Source organism: Lactuca saligna, chromosome 7 (genome assembly GCF_052625555.1).
Source record: "Lactuca saligna cultivar CGN05327 chromosome 7, ASM5262555v1, whole genome shotgun sequence".
In the NCBI taxonomy this organism is placed as follows: domain Eukaryota; kingdom Viridiplantae; phylum Streptophyta; class Magnoliopsida; order Asterales; family Asteraceae; genus Lactuca; species Lactuca saligna.
The window spans coordinates 15,550,151-15,566,136 of record NC_136423.1 but is presented as its reverse complement, the minus strand read 5'-3'; positions in this window follow the sequence as shown (position 1 = coordinate 15,566,136).

Below are 15,986 nucleotides of genomic sequence, written 5' to 3'. Positions count from 1 at the left end.
TCTCAATCTGTAAGTTAATTATCAAGTATAGAGATTTGATCCATAATACCTATAGTGGAAGGGTCTAGCGAGAGCTAGGGTAAGCAAAAGGGTTGTGTAAAACCTTCCTTGTAACTACTTTAAAAGAACAGCTATGCATTTATTCATACTGCTGTAGAGACACTTGATGATTGATGATTCCTATCTTTATACAAAGCTGTGGTTGCTGTGACAACCGCTCGCGCTCGACCCGTGGGATATAATGACAACGGAACATATCTCTGAACTGCTTTCAAGTAACAACAGCTCTCAGGTCATCTGTATACAACCCAATCATCAATCTCCATCAGTCGTTTGCCCCAGACCTCAACAAGTTCAAGGCACATCTGACCTTTTAGTCAGTAGGAAATGAGCACGTGAAGAAACATCCTTCCATGTCAGACAACCATCTCATGGCTGTGATCGGATCCTGAGTCCCATCGAAGGCCTATGGCTTCGTGTTATCGAAGTTTCGGTACTGAAAAGCTCAACCAACTCCTCCCCTGCCGCTGTTAAAGCTGTTGTAGCTGCTGCGGCAGTCGTCTCAACAATGGCTGTATATCTGTCATCAAAATACTCCATCATAGCGGTCTTAATAGACCCAAAAATCTCCGGAATCTGACCCCGCACAACCTCGACCACTTCCTTGTGGATGATCTCCTTGACACGATCCTCTATCAACACTGGCCCACCCTGGCCGATAATCTCGGGCGTTGACGGGGCCTCCTGATCACCCTGCCCTTATCCCGATTCGGATCCTATCACAAAACGCCTCGTAACCACCATACTTAAAATACATCAGAAAGATATTTAGATAATCTGCACAAATAATAGGGAACCAACTCGCAACTAAACCCTAGGGGTTGTGACTTCCTTGCTACGCGTATGGGTCCTGTCCCTTTAGTAGTATGTGCCTATACTACCTTCCACACCTTCCCATATTTGTCTCAACAATATACATACACATGGTGGTCGCTCAATCCTTACTCCTAGAGGAAGGCTAAGTATCTCATAACCGACCTACCGGCCTCACACAACCCACCCATCCACGAAACTTCCACCAACTTTGCAACACTAGTGTATGCTAGTCATACATGCTGGACCCTATAGATTTTCGAATACCTGATCCTACCCTAAGCCCTTCATTAAACAAGAACATGAAATAAGGCAAAACTAAACATCCTCAGCAGGGCTGCTCACTATTCGGATAAAACCAAATTATCCAATTGGACAATTTGGTTCGAATATTCGGATTTTTGGATTGATTTTCAACAAAACCGAATTATTTTTTTGAATTTCGGATTTGTTTTGGTTTATAAAATAAGAACCGAATAGTCCAAAAAAAACCGAATAAACAATTATTATTTATCTATTTATAATATATATATCTATAGTTATTTATTAATTTTGTAATTTATTTTTTTAAATAGGTTCAAAATGTTTCAACTGATAAAAAAACATTGATATGCATTTTCTCTCAAAAGTTTTCTATCTATAAAATATTTAACTATACTATATGTTCTTAGTAGTTGTTTATAAATTTCAAAACACAACCAAATAATTTGTTTTTGCTTATTGTGTAAAGTTGGGTAATATTATAATTATATGTCGTTTTAAAATGTTTATTTTTTTGAAAACCTAATTATAAAAACCGATACAACCGAATTATAATTGGATTGGATCGTATCGGATTTGAATTTAGATTGGACTATTCAGATCCATCTTTTAAAAACCGAAATCAATTTGGATTCACTTGATTGGATCGGATCAAACCGATCCATCCAAACGAACGCTCCTAATTCTCAGGCCATAAGGTCTTAATTATGTATGGCCGTGATGCATACACTAAACAACTACAGTAATGATGACAATTTCATATAAAGAAAACCCTAGACTATCAGGCATCATATAATCATGCAATTCTATCACGCAATTCCTAAAGATCCATAGTCTAGTACTAGCATGATGTGCTAACATATCACATAATCAAATAACTGCATGGTATTTTGGGTCTACTTATTGGCTTCGGCTGATCGTACACTCTGCATCCTCCTTTACTTATTTTGAAAACCATTTAAAATCATTTTGACAATCTTTCCTTGATTTGAGACTGGATTTACACGAGTGTTCCTCCAATTCACTCAAATGAAGGCTCTGGTACCAACTTGTAACACCCATAGAATCATGCCAAATTTAAACTTTTTCAAAACTTTTCAAAACCATTAATCACTTCAAGACTTGTTTTTAAAATAGTATAATATCAGAGTATCCCAAAAACAAAGTCATAAAATGTAAGGAGTTGTACGATCACGCCTTGCACGAAAATCTTCATCGGACTCGCCAAGTTGACCCTGCAACTCGTGGAGTCCCTTCGGTGAAATGCTTTCATAGGGCCAAATCTCGATTGAAGAATGAATGAATGGAATTTCTCTAAGATGATGAGAAGTGCAAAAATCTGATTCAATGATAAGACTTATCCAAATTTTAGAAAATTATGGAAACTGGAAGCAGGTGCTTCAAGTCATTGAGTGGATGCAAGCAAGAGAACGCTTCAAGTCTAACAGGATAAGGTTCTCTCAATTTTGTTTTCTTAATAATATATAATCTGTCAAAGATTATTCATATATCTTATCATTATTATTATTATTATTATTATTATTATTATTATTATTATGTATTCTTAATTTCTTACTTTCACAGAAACATTTACACTGCTGCGCTTGATGCACTTGGGAAGGCAACAAGACCTATGGAATCACTGAATGTATTTCACACTATGACTAGATTTCACACTTTGAATACTAAGTGTTTGGTTAATTGTCTCGATGAACAAACAAAAGTTAAAGTGTGCTTCAATTTCAAATATCGATAATTGAACTTGTTTCATTCAATATTTTTATCTGCTACATAATGTGGGATAAAGATTCACTCTTTTATTAGGAAGAGTTTAACTGCTAGCCCCATAGGCAAGTTTTCATTTTGGATTTGAATTAAGTATGCTACACTTGGTAGAGTTTGTGTTTGATTTAGATGGCAACAATCGATGGGAGACCTTATGCAACTGGAAGATAATCTTAAGGTTATGATGGTTGCTGATTTGCTCTTGACGGGACATGAAACGACATCTGGATCCTTTGATGTACACTTGAAAGACTTCTTCTTTTCTCAATTCTTCATAGTACGTAATTTGTTAAAGTGTCTGACTAACTGTTAGGTCCTATATGATCATTATGCTCAACATCGCATTGCGCAAGTAGCACATTCGATGATGGTGCTTTTAACTTACAAATTCTGTAGTTTGATATAGGATAATAGGTTGTTGCATTGCATTAAAATATAATCTATGAATCCCTTCCCCTCATGTTTCTTGATTCACTTATTGTTGTTGTATCTAACTGTGTCTAATAATATGCTATTATTATTGCTCAACCAATTGGTGTATTCACACATAAAAGATTCATAATTTGATCCCTCACATGTTGATATTTCAACTAGAAATCATTTGAATCCCTGAAGCCTGATATGTTGATTGTATTAGGAAACGTATCTGCACAAGGAGCAAAGTTAAGTACAAGCAAACAGTCATTAAATTTGTGCTACAAGAATTTCACAGTTTGTTGGGTCCATTTCTTGACCTACCATACCATGTTATTCCTGGAGATAGAGACATTGGAGAATGCAATGGCATTGGATTTCGATGGTTATGGTGCATTTGAAATTGGTAATTGATAACTTGATTTTTTGTATATATTTTAGCAATTGTTTTCTTTTACTTTTATCATTTTCAATATACTTTTTGCATTAAATCGTTAGATTTATTGTTTTGAAAATGTTTACTCGTTTAAGCTAGTTTTGCACATATTTGTATGTGCAAGATGGTATTTTGGAGCATTGTTAAAGCCACATTGAATGCCTTGCAACCAAGATTGAAATCTCGTAGAAAAATCCAGAAGCGAAAAGAAAAACAAAATGATATAAATTAATTTTTCAGATTTTGACCGGCTTTCTTCAAGCGATCAGACGGAGGGGTAAACGTTGTCCGATTTAGCTGAAATTTTACGAGCATCATCTTCCCAACTCGTTGATCTTCAATCTCACAAAAAATGAGTTGATTCAGACATGTTTTCGTCGGGTTTTTGTCTGATGAGCAACAATGCAGATTGCTGCCATATTTAGTTTTGGCAGCCCAATACATGAAGTCAAATATGCAGCCCACGTTAGCATTTTATGGCAACCCATAGAGCAATTGTACAACCCATTACTTAATACTTTAGCAACCCAATTTATAAGTTGAGTATGAAGCCCATTTTGAACTTGTGCTGGGAATTGTTGAACGCACACCAATCAAAAGATGCAGTAGGGCATCTCATTCATTTCGCCGGCAGTAGGAGTAGAGGGAGTGACGACGCCTTTGGTGTCTCCTCTTTTCTTTTCCTTTCTTATTTTTGGAATTCAAATAATATTATCATTGATTTTGATTTTATTATCTTGTAATTAGTTATTTACATTAGATTAGGTTAGGTTAATTTTTGTATTAGTATTTGGATTATGAATGGAGTTTTTTGGAGCAATAAGAAATGATTATTTCAAGGAGCTTTATAATCTTCATTTTGTAATTGGTATCGGTATAATTTTTATCATTTTATTATTATTATTATTATTATTATTGTGTGTAGTTAGTTTTTATTTTCAATATTGAGTGAATCTATGGAATAATTAATTGATTATGAGTAATTTGTGTGTTTTGATGGTATGCTATGAAAATAATTTCTAATAAAACATCTATTTATGTTTATATGTATTTAATCATGAGTTTAGATATGTGAATATTTAATTAGTGTTAATTTCTTGATTACGTAATAGATATTCAAATTAACAAACAATAAATGGTTTTTGTGATTACTTTCCTTTCACACAATCATGAAAGTATTTTCTCCAACAAGATAGTGAAAACATTTTGATTCTTCTTGGATTTGGTGACTTTTAAATCTTAATGCTAGTTAATTTTCATTAATTACATGCTTCATGGAAATTGTGACTTTAACTAAGAAAATATGTTGTTGTGAGCTTTTCTAATCACTATATTAACTAAAAAAAATCTAGGTGATCTCAAGCTTCTTAGATTGCTATAGCCAAATTAATATCCATTAAACCCATTGCACCACAAAATTATGATGATTAGTCAAATAGTTGAACTTGTGATTTATCCCAATATTGAAACGTTTTATTTTATAGATTTTGTATTTTTCCATTTTAGTTATTTTTGCAAAATAGTTTTTATCGCATCTAATATTATAACAAAACCCCCTTCATTTTATAATTTTATTTAGAAACTAAATGCATAGATTTCATTCGAACCAATCCTTGTGGATTCGATCCCTTCCCTATTACTGTTACTACAATTCATTTTTGTATGTTGTCCTATTTAAGTGTTTTTTTTTTTTTTTTTTTTTTTTTTTTTTTTTTTAAATTTTATTTTATTTGGTGGTCTCCACACCCACCAATAATGTTAATTTTGTCTCACTTAACTCCGTGGTGTTGCTATATTCTGCCTGTACTTTTTCCTCACTTTCCCTTGCATGAAACAGAAAACAACTCAAGACCCGAACCATCAAAAACAAGGTAGAAAGAAATACAAAGATCTTTTAGACTTTTAGTAGTTACAAGTTATAATATTGTATCTAAATTCTAACATAAATTTATTATTTTTTCTACCCAACATATTGGGGTTGGACCATATGAATTATCACAAATGCTTCCACCAAATGCAACTGAATATATCTTCCATGCTCTTAGGCCTAGGATGGTTTTTAGTGCATATGTTCAAAGTTTTTCTGATCGGATTCATCCAGATGGGACCCGAGAGATAGTTGTATGCTACTTCTGCCATTGTTAGCCATTGCAAGCTTGCTGGAAGATCTCATGTTCTACTGTTTTACATGTCTCTATTCTTTCTGCTCATATTAACTGTTCAAACAGCTTTAAGAAGTTGATATAAATTGGTCTCTGAAATTCATGAACCATTTGCTTTCACAAATCACATCACATGAGAATGAATTAAGTGTAATTTGTCACCTATGAAAATACAGTTATTATTTATTGATGTTTCACATTTTTGAAATCCATATACCGGAACAAAAGCACATGAAAGAAGTTAATGGTGGTCTATTTAGGAACAAATTAATTTCAGGAGATGTATATATGCCATACGAGAATTTTGTAAATGGAAGTGTGAAAATGTGATTGCTTTCCAACTCGGCAACTCCCGCAATGCAGGGTTCTTCCTAATTTATAATGAAATTTACATCAAAATATTAAAAAATTGCATTGATATACAAGAATACATATAAGTCTTTTTATTGCAAATGTGAATGTTATCGTGTGTTGCCATTTATAATAAAGTAGACATAGAATTATTAAAAATGATAATGATAATCAACTAGTCATAAAATTATTCCTTCATATTGACAATAAATTATAAAAATAATTATGATAGAGTATATCATGTTTTGTTTATAAATTAAACATGTTGTATCTTTCAAACCATTAAATAACTATATATAAATCAAAATTTTTGTGAAACATAACTTCATTGAAAAAGTATAAATTCACTTTTGTATTTACTTCTAGTTATTACTATTGAGTTTTTCACCTCAACTCGAGTGTTAACCACATATGCAAGATAACCCGAACACATATTGGAGATACTGCCTAACCCTGACAACCGAACAAAAAGTTGAACCAATCCTAGTATCCTCACCATAAATGGTGAGTTCTCCCTACTTGAGGTTGGAACTACCACCAACTACCTCTTGCAATTGATCATGGATTCAATATGCTAAGTTAGTTTATCCCCACAATCACGTACACATCCTTTATAGGGTTATATTTTATCAAGTTGGTACATTTTGAATAATTATTAGTAATATGATTATTAATAAATAAAATCAAATCTAATATTTAATTAAGAAATAATTATTGTTTTTGTGGAAATAATAACTAAAAAATATAAACTCACTTTTATATATACTTCTAGTTATTAAAAAAAAGTTATTGTATAAACACTATATTTTATCAATAAAAATAAAAATTTAATTTGTTAAATATGTTTGGTTATAATACATATAAAAAATGCAATTATGATCGTCAATCCTTTGTAGCTTATAATCAAATGTACATAAACGTATTAAAAAATAAGATTGATATACAATGTATATAAATGTTTTTTTATTGCAAATGGGATTGTTACCACATGTCGTTATTAATACTAAGTCCATATAAAAGTATTAAAAATGATATTGATATTTATAGTAAGTCTACATAAAAGTATTAAAAAAGAATATTGATATTTATAATAAGTCTACATAAAAGTATTAAAAAAAATAATATTGGTATTTATAATAAGTCTACATAAAAGTATTAAAAAATAATATTGCTATTTATAATAAGTCTACATAAAAGTATTAAAAAATAATATTGATATACGCCGCTGATATTGACATCCTTCATTATGAAAATAAAATATAAAAATAATTTATCATATAATTAATTGAAAACATTCGAATGAATAGTGTCTTCAATAGGTTCACTAAAATTTTTGGCGGCTAATTATCTTTTATCGGTTTATATTATATTACCTGTTGGTTTTTTACCGTTGATTGGCTAATTGTTTGGGTGCGTGAGTCATCGGCTCCATTGCTACGTGTTCTTTTCTTGATCGCCTCCGCTTCTTCGAGAAAACCACTACCGCCTCGTACTCTATCTACCTCTTTGTCTCTAACTCCATTGAAACAAACAAACATTCGATCATTTCCATATGATGTACGGAGATGAATACAATCATCAACTTGCTCTCCCACCACCGATCTCATCTAATCTACTTCTTCCACGATGAGTCATCTCTCAAAAAGCACACTCAAATAAGAAATTGGTATAAATTCTTGAACTCGATCTAATTTTCAACCATTATTTTAGGGTTTTGAAGAGACCTAGAAGTCCATGTGCTCGGTCATCGTCACACCTCCTCTGTTGACGGTGACTCCTGTCGATCACCTACTATAGCGACTCATGTCGAAGACCTACTACAAGTGCACAAATTTAGGTACCATCGTCAACTGCTTCCCCCTCTTCCTCTTTTATTGTCCGTTCTGTGGAAGACGATCTTAGGATGTTGTTTGTTGCATACGGTCTGTGATTGCATCACCTTATTTGAAGCATCCAACTGCCATAAAGTGATTTGGTTTGGGGGGAGATGGAAGATGAGGGAGGACACGAAAGAGTGTATAAGCAGGTAACCCCTGATTCAACTATTTGTTTCTCAATTTCCTAAATTTTTAGTGTTTTTGAATCTTGAAATTCTTATGTTGTGGTAACTTACTGTTTATTTGGATTCGACCTTTGTTTATTAGAATAGGAATTCAATTATGGAATATAACTTTACGTTCTTTGTGCCTCTTTAGTTTTGAATACCAACTGCTTGAGAAAAATCCTCAATGGAAAATGTGTTTCTACTTAGATTAAAGTTGTTTTGCTATAATTAATGGAGAGAATATTATACTTCGTTTTGAAATCTAAGAGCTTAGATCGAGAGATTTTAATCAAATTTAGTCAAATATATGAATTGTGTTCTCAAAATTCGATTATGATTGCGACATCCCTTTTCATAGTTCGAATTATGAGAACATGAAAAATAGAAATATTATGGCAAAAAACTGGTAAAGTATCACATCTTTATGTAAGACATTATGCTTCGTGTTCCATACGCTTCAGATATAGGATCGATCGCATATGCTATAATATTTGACCATTCTAAAATTTTCCAAATGCCTAGGGCATTAAGAGGGAAAAAGGACTAGAACTGGACATGACTAAATTTATTAAACAACTGTCAAAGGACAATCTAAGGTTCGCCAAGGATTGGTCGCTTATGACCAGTTGGAAGTATAGTAGTGGATGGATAAGTTTTTGATATGTGAATATTTAATCATATATTTTGTGCATTATCGTAATATTATTAGCTACAATTATGCTTCTATTAATGTTGAGTTGTCATATGGAAAATATGGAAATGTTCCCATATGTGGAAGTTGGATATTAAGAATCTATGTCTAGATTAGAAACCTTCTATGCAAGAAGGATGTTCAAAGGAATGTACTTTGAATGTGAGACTTCATATCTATGGAATCTTGCAACAATCTCCAATAGAGGACTTTGTAATTTCATTGGAAATAGTCTTTGTGACTTTGGTGCTGTGACATTACGAAAGGATCATTGCATAAAATGTTAGAATCTAACATATTCTATAAGTGGCGAGAATTGGGTATTCTTACACTTGGGTAAGGATTGGGAATTGTGAAATGAGTGTGATTGGAAATATTATTCAATTATACTATTTTACAGAGTAAAGACCATAGGTAAACATAGTGTGCATGCTGAGAGCATGGGACAACTGTTGTTATAATTCAAGTAATAAGTTGATTAACCAAAACATTAAACAATGAATAATGTGTAATTAATAAGGTGATTAAATAAAAGGAGTTTTATTTATACTCAAAAGTTTGGGGGTCATATTGGATTCAATTATTATTGTGTTTCACTTTGCATCTTTTGAATTCCTGAATAATAAGATTATTCAAACATTCCACATTCGCTCATACTTTGGGAGTAGGTATGAAAGAAGATTGTCATGAACTGGATTGTAGATTGTCTAAAGTGTATTAGACATAGCAAAGGTTTGCTGCAATGTTTATGAGTGCTTATGAATATGATTTGGGCATTGGATTAAACCCACACTCACTTGGATCGCTTCATGGATTTTATCACGAGTGATTAGTGAGACGATAATATCTTATATTATTGAAACCGAGATGTGTGATTTGTATCTTGCGAGTCGGTTGCACATTAATAATATGTCAACGCACCAGTAACTTGGTGTTATAAAACGTATTATCGTGTGTGATTCGGCGAGTGAGTACAAGCGAGCATTGAGTCGAAGTTTATCCGTTCCTTTTACTAAAATTAGGATAAAAGCGATATATGTGGACCCCTCAATGATTTAGTGACGACAAACGTAAGAGCTCGGCCGGGCCAGAACTAATTTGATTTGTTTAATTAGTCGGTCGTCATAAATTGGAAATCGAGAAACAACACATGAACATAGAGTATGATTAAAATCCATGTCTCGGTTCATACGATATATAGAATGGAGGAATATATGATCCCTTATCTAAAGGATGCGTATATGATTAGATCAGAGTTGACAGCGGGTTTTGAAAGCTTTGATTGCTGAACAGGATCTGAAGTCATACGCATAATAGTTATTAGACTTATCCAAGTGGGAGACTGTTGGATTAGTGTCTAAGCCCATAACTATTTAGGTATGTACTTGACCCGATTGCGAGCATGGTCCTTTTGAGTTGCCTTCAGCAAAACAACTTGATAGGATGACTTATGGAGAAAGAGAATTATTATGATTTATTAATATATTATATGAATAATATATTAAAGGAGAAATCATATTGTTTAATTAATATTAGTCAAGAATTAATTTTGTGGCTAAAAGATATTAATTAAATAAAGGGGACTAAAACTGTCAATTGTGTGATAGTTGGATATTGGTCTAATGGACTCCATAAAGGTTGGAGTGGACGAAATCTGTGGGGAAACCTATAAGAATTCATCCAAGGCCTCAAAGGAGGGAGTCCATGGGCTGCTTAGGGCCTAAGCAGTCAGATTAGGGTTTCATAGTTCAAAACCCTAATAGCCTCACATATATAAGGACCCCTAGGGCACCTAAAAATGTGGCTAAGCATTTCTTAGGGTTCTTGGACATTTTTTTGTGCCTCCTTCTCTTCTCCTAAGTTATCCTCTTGCTCTTGGTGTGTGTGAGCCATTAGAGGTGTGACACTTGTGACACTAAGCTTTCAGAAGCCAATTACAAAGAGGAATTGAGATTGTTATTGCTACATAACAATCAAGGTAAGATCCAAACCCTAATTCATATGTTAATTCCATTATTGTATGCTAGATCTAGGGTTTATGGCTTTGGATTATTATTGCACGTTTATTAGACAAACTAGATCCAAAGCTTTAGGGTTTACATGTATACCATAGGAATGATGTAGTGCTCAAAACCTATCAGGTATCACCGTGGAAAGTGGCCTTTTCGAGTAGTGGCCAGGGTAGGTAAGGTGGCCTACCGATTGGATCATCCTAAGGAGCTTAGTCAGATTCATATCACCTTCTATATTTCTCATCTTCGGAAGTGTGTGATTGATGATTAATGGTAGTTCTGTTAGATGAAATTCAGGTCGATGAGCGCCTAAATTGTGTGGAGATGTCGGTGGCTATTTTGGATAGAAAGCAAAGACCTTTCGCAATAAGGTGGTTCCTCTAGTCAAGGTGTAGTGGTAACATTGGAAAGGTTCTTAGTGGACTTAGGATCCTGATTCGTAGATGTGTGAGCACTATCCAGACCTATTTGCAGCCGAGGATTTTGAGGATGAAATCTAGTTCCAGTGGGGGACAATTGTAACACCTAGTTTCAGGTATGCACTTCTGCTGATTTCCCAATCAACTTTTAAGGTTTTAGCTATAGTCACGACGTGAGCACTTGTGTGTCACCCGATGAATGCACATCCCATTTTGGTTGTTATGACGTGACCACATGTTGGTCATAAAATGACAGCCTTGCGAGCCAAAAGCCTAATTTCAAGGGTTGTCCCCTATTTAAGGGAGGTGATGGATAAGTTTTTGATATGTGAATATTTAATCATATATTTTGTGCATTATCGTAATATTATTAGCTACAATTATGCTTATTTTAGGACAAAAGGTACTTAATATGTTTAAAATATATTTTAAAGAAGCAAAGAACTGCTCGAGATTAAAAGGAAGCAAATGTGGAGCTAGAAGCAGGAAAGAGTGTGATAAGACATTTGAAGTCAAAGAAGTTAAGATTTCTGAAGCCCACGATGTGGGGAATCAATGCTTTAGCCGATTCGGGGGATAGCATAAACCTAATGCCCTATTCCTTTTACAAGAAGCTCGCACTGCCAAGGCTACAAAACACAAGAATGACAATTCGAATGGCGGATCATTGAATCAATTGTCCATGCAGAATTGTAGACGATTTATTGGTAAAGGTTGGAAAATTTATTTTTCCAGTGGACTTTGTGGTATTAAACATGAAAGAAGATGAATACCTTCCCATAATTTTAGGTAGACCATTTTTGAGCACCGCACGAACTGTAACACCCACAAATTTAGGCTAGACAAATAAGTTATTATAAGCCATAATAATGAATTTTAAATAGGAGATTATTTAGGGTAAATAATCTTAACCAAGTTATATTGTATGTGATGATGATTTTAGACATATAAAGAACACTCAAGTCCTACTTCGAGTGAAGAAGTTACAACCTCTCGAAGTTCGACGTTCGAACCATATGTCATAAATAGTGAATTAGAGATTGGTTGCTTATTAGCCTAAGTGATCTAAACGAAATTCATAGTATTCATTAAAGCAAATTCATACATATAGAGAACATCCAAACCTGACTTCATAAGAGGAAGTTATGATTTTCAAGGATTCATCGCAACATTTTGCACATCGACATCAAATTTTAGAATGGTAGATTATTAGGAAATATAATCTAAACGAGAATTGAAGAACTCGTCAATTGGAACTCGTTGATATAAAGAACATCAAGAACAAAATCAGTATGTAGGAGTTATGCTTTCTATAGAATTCTCTAACAGGAAAACGGAGTTCATATGAAGAATGTCAAAAACAAAGTTCATATGAAGAAGTTACGCCATTTTGAAAATCAGGAAAACTGGGCGCACGAAGTGCCCGACGTACACTAATGACATGGCGGCATTGGAGAGCGCCACGTGGAAAGTCAACCATTCCCCTCTTCAAAGAGTTAAAGGTGGCATGGATCCATGAAAATCGGACATGTGGCACCACGGTTTTGTGACACGTGTCACGCTCTAAAAGTTGGTGAGGTGGACCACCAGTATCGCGATATGTGGCAAACAACCGGAGTAGCCAACAAGGATGACGTGCCCGATGTGCATTTCCAAGTCCTATAAATAGAGCTCATTCCCATATAGATTCCTTACATCCATCCCCTAGAATTTCTCTCTCTCAGTCTCTTTCGATATTCTCCCCTGTAGAGCCATTTTCCCTTAGTTTTCGGCCTCCGACGAAGCCCTACGATGCCCATGAGTATGCATCCGAGTAGTAACCTTTTAGTAGGAGATTCGAAGTCAGGATTCTATCCGTTTAGGTTTTGGTCTTCATCGAAAATCTCTGTAATTTAAGCTACACTTTAGTCTTTTCAGTGTAACTTATATTTTAGTCATGAGTCGTTATTATGAACCTATAAATAAGATTTATCAGCAATATTCCTAGTCGTTATGCTGATTGATTTACTTACGGGAGATGTATCTAGAATGGTCATGTTGGCTTGATTGTTGGATTTCAAAAAAATCTATATGCCTAAATGATCCTGCCTCCCAATCGTCATGCCTAGTTGATCCTTATTTGATAGATCTTGATGTTGACATTGAGATTATTAAGGATATAGACTATTATTAGTCACCAGGATCATTAGAATAAGACTATGTATTAATCATAATTAGGTCACATCAAGGGAAAATCTAAGGTGGTAAGGCGAAGCGCGGCCCTAAATTTGAGTCACCTGTGTTTGTCAGGTGAGTGCATAGTTACCTTAACCTTACACATATATATCAAGTATTTAATTTTCATAAATGCTTTATGTGCTTATTATCTGAGTTTCTGATATCTATGTTACATGAGATAATGATTTTTCTAAAATATCATATATTTATTTTACCATACTCATAATGTATTGGGTAGGACCGGTAGAAAGAGATAAGAGAAATGAGATAACAGTTAAGGACCATAAGAGTAGAGACAACTGTGAGAGACCATAAGAGAAAAGAGATAATGGTGAGAAACCATACCAGAGATAGAATAATGGTGAGAAACAATACCAGAGATAGAAAAGTGGTGACAGACCATGCCAGAGTTAGAGCAAAGAGACCATGCCCAACAGAGATCAGCCATCAAGTAGAGTATTGACGGCGACCACAGACTATTCTAGACAGTACATTGGATCTAGCAGACTTGCAATCTATAAGTGTTAATGAAATCACACAAACCGAGAGTATGGATTGTGGATTCATCTAAGTACTTTATTTTTTCCCTGTTTACATTATCAACGTGTAACCTTTAGGATAGAAGCCTTGGGAGGGAGGGAGGAAGAGAGAGAGATGGGGGGATATATATATATATATATATATATATATATATATAGAGAGAGAGAGAGAGAAACAAGAATGGGTAATCGGCTTAACTGTTTCGTGTGAATTATATAAAAAGATAAATTATATTAGTGTGGGTTGAAAACCCTATGTACTCACCAGGTTTTCCAACCTTGAGAGAGAGAGAGAGAGAAATAGAAAGAGAGAGAGAGAGAGAGAGAGAGAGAGAGAAAGATATATATATATATATATATATATATATATATATATATAGAGAGAGAGAGAGAGAGGGAGAAAGAGAGAGAGAGAGAGAGAGAGAGAGAGAGAAAGAAAGAAAGAAAGAATGAAAGAGAGTAACGGGAATAGGTAATCTGGTTAACTGTTTGGTGTGAATTATATAAAGAGATAAATTATATTATTGAGGGTTAAAAACCCTATTTATTCACCAGGTTTTGCAATCTGACACATTCAGTTTATTGTATCATAGGTAATTATATATGATGATATAGGTAACTACCGAGAGATTCAAAGGAGATATAGACTATTACTGTAAAGAGATGTTGTAAGTCTTCGTTTATGCTTATGTTTATTATATTGACAATGACATCCCACGTTTGATAAATACAATACATTTCTTGGAAATGACTTGATAATATTATTATCATATTTTTAGGACAAATTCCGCAAAGTAATTTTTTAAAAAGGATACTCTGATTTATTAAGCATAAACAAAATCGGCATTTTCTAGCAGTAAAAATGGGGATATCACGTGCCCTCATTGACATTCATGATTTAAAGCTTACACTTCGAAGAGAAGATGAAGAAATAACTTTTAAAATGAACCAAGAAGTGAGTCATGAGAAACCTTTGGATGAGGTGTAAAGAGTGAATGATTTGGAGTGTGTCAAAGAAGCCAAGGAAGTAGAAGAAAATCTCAATGAATAAGAGGAAATAGAAAATTGATGGAGGAAGAGATCAAAGCATGGAAGAACCCGCAAGTTGAAGCCAAGCCACGAGCTTCAATTCCTATACTTTTGAAGTATTCGTGTTCACTACACCTAAGACTCAAGTGGAGGAGGGAATTGAAGAAGAAATTTTTGATTCAAGTGATGATGAGGAAATGAGCGAAAAATAGATTGAACAAGACATAGACAAGCCAACCTTTGACATGATGGAAGTGGAAGGACATGAACCAAACGAAGAAAAAGGGAAGACACGACTTGTTGAGAAAAGAAAAGGGTTAAAACGCAAACACGAGGAAAGTACCAACCAGAAAAAGAAGGGAGAGTTGAAAAGGCGTACATATGGCGAGTTAAGGCGTATAAAAGAAGATGGAGAGAAAAAAAATGAGAAAAGGGAGACTCCACTCCCAACCACAATAACATAGAGTGGGAAGGAGTCCGGCTTACGACTCTGTAAAAAAAAAGCGCTTATCGAAAGGCAACACGACTTTTTTGTTTTTGGGTTTAGGTCATTTTTAGTAACTGAACTTTTCTGAGTGTTTTATTTTGGTCATTATACTTTGTTTAAGCTACCATTGGTCATTGAACTTGTTTATTTTTGGTCATTTTGGTCACTCTAACCGATGATAGCCGATATATAACATTGTCAATATTATATTTCTGTCATTATATTTTTGGTTATTTTGGTCACTCTAACCGATGATAGGTATAATT